A 9215-nucleotide genomic window follows, 5' to 3' on the forward strand; every position below is an offset into this window, starting at 1 on the left:
CACACACACACACACACACACACACACACACACCACACACACACACACACACACACACACACACACACACACACACACACACACACACACACACACACACACACACACACACACACACACACACACACACACACACACACACACACACACACACACACACACACACACACACACACACACACACACACACACACACACACACACACACACACACACACACACACACACACACACACACACACACACACACACACACACACACACACACACACACACACACACACACACACACACACACACACACACACACACACACACACACACACACACACACACACACACACACACACACACACACACACACACACACACACACACACACACACACACACACACACACACACACACACACACACACACACACACACACACACACACACACACACACACACACACACACACACACACACACACACACACACACACACACACACACACACACACACACACACACACACACACACACACACACACACACACACATACACACACACACGCACACACGCACACACACACACGCTCACACGCGCCCACACACACACACACACACACACACACACACACACACACACACACACACACACACACACACACACACACAAACACAAACACACCAAAAAAATAAAAACACAACAAATAAACAAACCCCCCCAAACGAACCCACACACACAAACAAACACACACAGAAAACAACCACACAGAGATCACACACACACACACACACACACACACAGAAAACACACACAAAGAGACCACAAACACATAGAGATGACACACACACACACAGAGACCACACGCACACACACACACACACACACACACAGACGACACACAACCCTAGAGAAGACACACACAAAGAGATTACTAACACAAAGAGAAGACACATACACACATAGACTACAAACCCACAGAAACTACAAACATATAGAGACGACACGCAAACAGACACGACAAACACACAGAGACAACACACACACACAGACATGAAACACACAAAGCGACGACACACGCACAGAGAGGACAAAACACACAGACAAAACACACAGAGACAACATCCACACAGAGATGACACACAAACACACACACACACACAGAGACGACACACTCAAAGTGACGACTTAACCATCCAGACTACACAAACACACAGTTACGACAAACAAACATAGACTACACACAGAGTTAGACTACACTCAAAAAGAGACGTAAAAAAAACATAGACAACACACACACACAGATTTGAACCACAAAACCAGCCTAAACCCTAAAATATAGGAAAAAAAACAAAGACAAGACACACACACACACAGAGACGACACACACAAAGAGATACCAAAAAGAAAAAGATATCACAGCAAAACAGACGCAAAACACAAATATATAACACACAGACAAAGCGACGACACGCACAGAGAGGCCACAAAAAAAACACAAGACACACACACACACACACAGACACTACACACATACAGAGAGACAACACAGACATAGAGATGACACACACAAAGATACAAAACACACACAGAAACAGAGTCCACTCAAACAGAGAGATGAGACAAACACACCCAGAGACAACACACACACACATATACGACACATCCACCGATAGGACACCGGCAAAGAGACGACACACAAACAGAGAGAGACGACAGACACAAAGAGACAAATAACGTGCCTTTCCTTGACACCTTTCCAAACGAGTGGGGATCCTCAACTGAGTCCTACACATTGCAAAAAAAGGACCAGCATGAAAACTCCACCTTTTCAACCAAACTAGTTTTTTGACACGACGCACAAACAGAGTCATAGTGAGAGAGATATCCAAAAAGTTGGGGTTAATCTAGGTTCACTTAGAGTGGCGCGCCACTGACCCATTCAAGAATTTGGCCTTAAGATCTGAGAAAAACTGGTTTGTCTGTCTGCAATAGGTTACAATTAGCTTAGTCTCATTGAGAAAAACTACGATGTAGGTATATTTTTATTCAACATTTAATACATAGAGGTGGTTAGGTGTTTAACATAATGCGTTCTACGCGGCCTGGTTTCTATAATTCTCTGTTATAGTTTCCATAATTTTGTTTCTAAAGTATTATATTTTCTCATATTTCATTTGGATTAACTTCACTTCCTGGGTGGGGTCGGGATATTTACAAAGTAACTTCATTTATGCAATCAAATTTCATTTCTATATTTCTCGACGTTTAAAATAAATTGTTAAGAAATGATCTTTAATTACATTTTTTGTACTCATACTTTGGCGAGACCGAGAGATAATTTGAGCCAAACCCTGATGAAAATATCGTTTTATAAATTATCTAATTAAAGTTACAAATTTCAGAATGGTTAATACTACTACCAGCCAAATCTGAAATCAGAGTTACCTAGTTACCATCTTTCAAGGCACATCAACTTTTCAAAAATTGCTAAAGAAACCGGAATTTCAGTAACTCTTAAAAACTGTTTCACAAGAAATTTATAATTACTTAAGAAAACAAATAATTTCAAAATACACATCGTGTTTTACAAATATTGATACTAACAAAAAGTTTAGTATACTTTCCAGAATAACAAGATTCTGTTTTCAATATTTTCCATTTTACCATATTAGAAATTTTAGCACATAAAAAGACTTGCAATAAGTAAAACACATTAAATCAAAATATAAAATCAGAAACATGGAGTAACTTGGATTTACCATAAAATCCCTAATTCCTTTTACTGATTCTGAATACTTTCTTGGGTTTCGGTTGCAATTAGCTGGAGCAACTTCTCAAACAAACCCGTTGTAGCGAACTGTGTGATTCTTCTTGGATTTACGCTTTGTCTTGCGTTTTTTTGTAGCAATTACTCTGTCTATGACAGTTTAGTCAAAGTGAAATCTTGCGTACTTAAGCATTTGGTGCTAATTTGATCAAAAATTATGTTAATTGTTTATAAATTATTAGCTAAAGCGAAAGACTGAAAATGAAAAAAAGAAAAGGTTGAAAATGAAAAGATTTTGAGAAATGCCGGGTTAATGCCAATGTTTTATACACAGGATTACTTGCGTCAAAAAAATCATTTTATCAAATCCTTTCCTCATAAATCAGTGCTCTTGTTTTGATAATAGTGATTAAGTTACTTTTAAAATCTCCCGATCACTTTTTAAATATTCCAAAAACAATCAAGAAGTTTATCTGTGTGATCTGAGAAATACCGATTTGTCTTTCGCATTCGGTTAAAATTAGCTTAGTCTCAGTGGGAAAAACTGCGATGCAGGTATATTTTAATTAAATATTTGACACATAGAGGTGGTTAGGTTAGATATTTAACATAACCGAGTCCGGTGCAGCCTGCTGTCCAAAATTTTCTTCTGCAGTTTTCATAATTTTGATAATTAAGTATTATATTTTCATCATATTTTGGTGTATTTCATTATTATTAACCTAAAAGTCATTATGACCAACCTAACTTCACTTCTTCAGTGTTTTAGGGATATTTAACAAGTACCATAATCGTTCTGGTGTGCAGTCTGATTAATCTGAAAATTTAATTTTCAATGAAATTTCCACAAAATATTTCTTTTTTGGTCTTGGCTGGATGTGAAAAAAAAAACATTCGGCTACTGTTAGAACACTTTACACAGGTCGCTTCTTCAAACAGTTACCACAAACTGCTTGGCTTAGAAATTGTTTTCTGAAAAAAGACAGGCGCTATCATCCTTTAGCACCCATGTTTCACATTTAATATAAAAAAAAAACTAATAGCTCCTTTAAAGTTGGACTTTTTGCACCAGCACTTTAGAAATAACTTTGTTCAACGGTAAATGGAATGAAAAATAAGTCTTTTGCCCAACATCTCTTAAATAGAAGAGCTTATTGATGGACCTCTAGAAAAAGGCCCTAAAGCTTCAAAGTAATGTGTTTTTTTTTTCAAGCGACACTTTATATGGAAGGTGTTGTCATATAAACCTCGGAAGGGGCTTATTTGATTGAAAATCAGGAGTTATAGTGCTCTTTTTAAGAGTCAAAACTGATCAGAGGGCTAGCAGCCCATTTCACTTTTCCTCCCACAAAAAATGCATCTGATTTAAATTTTGAGATAGCCATTTTGTTCAAAATAGTTCAAAGGCCAAATAATTATGTATCAGGGGTTGCCAGTCCTCCCTCCTAGCTCCTGGAACAAAGGTTATAATATTTGCAAGTTGCACATTGTTAACATGAAATGTTTTTTATTTGAAAAGAGGATAATTTTGATCCTGGGTCGGCAAAAAGGCTTAGAGTATTCAGGTAAAACTTTAAAGACTAACAGTTGAGTACTAACTGTACAGACCCTCAAAATAGCAAATAACACAAATTATTTAGAAACCTTAGTATAAATATTTTTTCATTTTGGTATTATCAATCTAGTTTCTCCTTTTGCACATAATATAGCAGCACCATAAGCATGACGTCATATTCAGTGATAAAAACATTTCAAGTTGTCGTAACACAATGGCAATACAAATGTTATGACATCATCTCGGAATAAACATCTTAAGATTGCGAATGCCATGACGTCAGTTTGCTCTTATATAACCGGTCTCTCAGCGGTTACAATCAGTATATTAAAAATGATTATAAAATTTTTAATTCCAGTCTCGTGCGCTTCATTAGCTGTCTGGTACGGAGTAAAAAAGTACAAAAAATTTTGTGAGAAGGAGGACCAACTGAAAGAATTTAAGACTCATCCGGGTCACAGCGGTATTAGTGTAAAGACAGTGTTTGGTCTCTTTGAAAACTGTTGGGGATCTGTAAAAAAGAAGAAGGCATCTGAAAAAGACATGCCAAGTCAAAGAAATGCTGAAAATGAAAAATTTTCACTGAAAAAAGTGTTGGAATTCATCACTGCAAGGATGAAATCTTCAAAACAGAAGAGTGAGGAGGCAACCGAAGACCCCAAAAAAAAGAAGCCAGAATTAGAGAAGACAAAACCTCCAGAAGACGAAAATTTCTTCGGAACAACAAAATACCATGACACACCGTTATGGTATCAAAATATTTTGAAAGAAGCAGAAATGGTTCATAAATCTGACATAAAAGGCTTATGGGGTATTTGTCCCTGGGCCTACGAAATTTGGGAACTCATAAAGTTTCATGTTGATGAAGAAATTAAAAAACTCGAGGTCAAAAATATTTATTACCCGGTGTTTGCTTCATCTTCCTCTCTTCACAAAGAAAAGAGTCACATCAAGGGCTTCTCACCTGAGGTTGCATGGGTAACCACCTGTGGTAAAAAAGAATTAAAAGAAGCCATGGCAGTAAGACCAACGTCAGAAAGCATAATGTACCCGATGTTTGCGGAAGAGATAAAGTCCTATCGGGACTTACCGTTACACCGCAATCAGTGGTGTAATGCTGTTAGATGGGAGATGAAGGACCCCATTCCGTTTCTTAGGACAAGAGAATTTTTGTTGCAAGAAGGTCACAGTACCTTTGCAACAGAAACAGAGTCAAAAATTTTTTGCAAAAGAACTATTTCAGTTTATAAAAAAATTTATGAAGAAGTTTTAGCCGTACCGGTAATAATCGGAAAAAAAAGCGAAAATGAGAAGTTCGCTGGTGCAGATTGCACTTATACGTGTGAAGCGTTTTTTCCATGCAACGGTAGAGGCATTCAAGCCGCGACCTCTCATATGCTTGGGCAAAACTTTTCAAAAATCTATGACATTAATTTCATGGATATGCATGGCAAAAAAAACTATGCATGGCAGACCTCATGGGGCTTGACCACTAGAACCATTGGTATTCTAGTGTTAGTCCACGGAGATAATAAGGGCCTAGTTTTGCCCCCTAGAGTGGCTCCTGTACAAGTAATAATATTACCAGCAGGGGAAGCAAAGGATCAAAATATCCTTTATAATTATATTAACCACTTGTTCGTTCTTTTTACCAAAAATGGTATAAGAACGCAAGTCGATTACAGATCCAGCAACAATGGAGGATGGAAAAATATCTACTGGGAACGCAAAGGCGTGCCTTTGAGAGTTGAAATAGGTGATCAGGAACTTAAAAAAAAAGAATTAACATGTATTGTTAGAGACACATGTCTTAAACAAACAATGCCTCTGGAAAAAAGTTCCGAAAATGTCAAAAAATTGCTTGAAGACATTCAAAGTAGAATGATCCAAAAAGCCAAACAAGAAAGGGACAGACACATAAAAGAGTGTTTCAATCTCGTTGATATTCCTAAAGAGTTAGAAAAGAAAAACATAATCCTTGCTCCCTTTTGTGGGGAGAAGGATTGTGAAGAAAAAATAAAAAAATATACTGCAATGACAGCCAAAGCAGAACCAGGAACTCCATCAATGGGTGCAAAATGTCTTTGCACCCCAACTGAACAACCAAGAATAATAAAAGATTGCAATAAGTGCATCAATTCAGACTGCACAAAGACACCAAAAAACTATTATATTTTTGGTAGAAGTTTCTGACACGAAACAAACACGCAAAATACACACACAAGCAAACATTTACAAACACACAGAGACAAAGTCCACAGACAAGAACAGGCACATACACACAGGCAAACAAAGACACACACAGGCATACAAAAAAAAACATACAAACACACGCATACAAACAAGAACGCACGTAGACACGCAAACATGCAAGCACATACGCACGCAAGCACTGATAAACATACATACACAAACAGACATGCACAAACACACGCACACATACACACGAACGTCTTGCTTAGTTGTCTTATTATAAGCTTATTTAGGCTATGCTAGGTTAGTTTAAGTTAAGTTAAGCTAGGCTAAGTTAGGTTAAGCTAGGTTAAGTTAGGTTAAGAAAGGATAAGTTAGGTTAGGCTAAATTAGATTAAGTTAGGTTAAGTTTGGTTAAATTAGGTTAAGCTATGTTAAATTAGGTTAAGTTCAGTTAAGTTAGGTTAAGCAAGGTTAAGCTAGGTTATAATTAGGACACACACACACGCCCCATGACAAGCCTCGCCTCATGACAAGACATGCGTCAAGCCTCATGACAGCTATTTAGTATAATATCATACTAAAAAACCATTTCGGAAGGGGTATGCAAAGGAAGGAGTTACTTGAATCTGTCAATAGTTTCTTTGATAGAGTTTATGGGTTACCATATGAGTGTGCTGAAGAAATACTAAGCCATCTAAGTAATGAAGACTTGAAAAAGTTTGTCAATGCGTCGAGCTTCATGGCAGCTATTTAACATAATATCATACCAAAAAGCAATTTCAGAAGGGGTATGCAAAGGAAAGAGTTAGTTGAATCCGCCATTAGTTACTTTGATAGATTTTAGGAGTTATCATATCGGTGTGCTGAACCATCTAAGTAATGAAGACTTGAAAATGTTTATTGATACGTCGAGCCTCATGACAGCTATTTAGTATAATACCATACTAAAAAGCCATTTCTGTAGAGGTATTCAAAGGAAAGAGTTACTTACATCCGCCAATAGTTTCTTTAATAGATTTTAGAAGTTACCACATCAGTGTGCTGAACAAATACTGACCCATCTAAGTAATGAAGACTTGAACAATTTTATTGCTGCGTCGAGCCTCCTGGTATCTATTTAGTATAATATCATACTAAAACACCATTTCAGAAGGGGTATGCAAAGGAAAGAGTTACTTGAATCCGCCAATAGTTTCTTTGATAGATTTTAGGAGTTACCATATAAGTGTGCAGAACAAAAACTGAGCCATCTAATTAATGAAGACTTGAAATTTTTTATTGATACATCAAGCCTCATGGCAGCGATTTACCATAATACCATGCTAAAAAGCCATTTCTGTAGAGGTATGCAAATGACAGATTTACTTACATCCGCCAATAGTTTCTTTGATAGATTTTAGGAGTTACCATATCAGTGTGCAGAACAAAACCTGAGCCATCTAAGTACTGAAGACTTGAAAAATTTTATTGATGCGTCGAGCCTCATGGAAGCCATTGTATTATACAAAAAAAGCCATTTCTGAAGGGGTATGCAAAGGAAGGAGTTGCTTGAATCCGCCATTTGTTTCTTTGATAGATTTTAGGAGTTATCATATCGGTGTGCTGAACAAATACTCATACCATCTAAGTAATGAAGACTTGAAAATTTTTATTGATGCATCGAGCCTCATTGTAGCTATTTAATATAATACTAAAACTAATAAGCTATTTCATACTAAAAAGCCATTTCTGTAGAGGCATTTAAAGGAAAGAGTTACTTACATCTGCCAATAGTTTCTTTGCTGGATTTTAGGAGTTACCATATCAGTGTGCTGAACAAATACTGACCCATCTAAATAATGAAGACTTGAAAAATTTTATTGATGCGTCGACCCTCCTGGCAGCTATTTAGTATAATATCATACTAAAAAGCCATTTCAGAAGGGGTTTGCAAAGGAAAGAGTTACTTGAATCCGCCAATAGTTTCTTTGATAGATTTTAGGAGTTACCATATCAGTGTGCAGAACAAAACCTGAGCCATCTAAGTACTGAAGACTTGAAAAATTTTATTGATGCGTCGAGCCTCATGGAAGCCATTGTATTATACAAAAAAAGCCATTTCTGAAGGGGTATGCAAAGGAAGGAGTTACTTGAATCCGCCATTTGTTTCTTTGATAGATTTTAGGAGTTATCATATCGGTGTGCTGAACAAACTCTCATACCATCTAAGCAATGAAGACTTGAAAATTTTTATTGATGCATCGAGCCTCATGGTAGCTATTTAGTATAATACTAAAACTAAAAAGCTATTTCTAAATAGCAATTTCATACTAAAAAGCCATTTCTGTAGAGGCATTTAAAGGAAAGAGTTACTTACATCCGCCAAAAGTTTCTTTGCTGGATTTTAGGAGTTACCATATCAGTGTGCTGAACAAATACTGACCCATCTAAATAATGAAGACTTGTAAAATTTTATTGATGCGTCGAGCCTCCTGGTAGCTATTTAGTATAATATCATACTAAAACACCATTTCAGAAGGGGTATGCAAAGGAAAGAGTTACTTGAATCCGCCAATAGTTTCTTTGATAGATTTTAGGAGTTACCATATAAGTGTGCAGAACAAAAACTGAGCCATCTAAGTAATGAAGACTTGAAATTTTGTATTGATGCATCAAGCCTCATGGCATCGATTTACCATAATACCATACTAAAAAGCCATTTCTG

General features: G+C 36.8%; 1 pseudogene; it reads left to right on the forward strand.

Annotated features, from left to right (window-relative positions):
- Positions 1-4648: 4648 nt before the first annotated feature.
- On the forward strand, positions 4649-6508 carry LOC148940078 (uncharacterized; annotated as a pseudogene).
- The last annotated feature ends 2707 nt before the right edge of the window (positions 6509-9215 follow it).

Source organism: Artemia sp. Qi Xiang Cuo, chromosome 20 (assembly GCF_049724085.1).
Source record: "Artemia sp. Qi Xiang Cuo chromosome 20, ASM4972408v1, whole genome shotgun sequence".
In the NCBI taxonomy this organism is placed as follows: Eukaryota; Metazoa; Arthropoda; class Branchiopoda; order Anostraca; family Artemiidae; genus Artemia; species Artemia sp. Qi Xiang Cuo.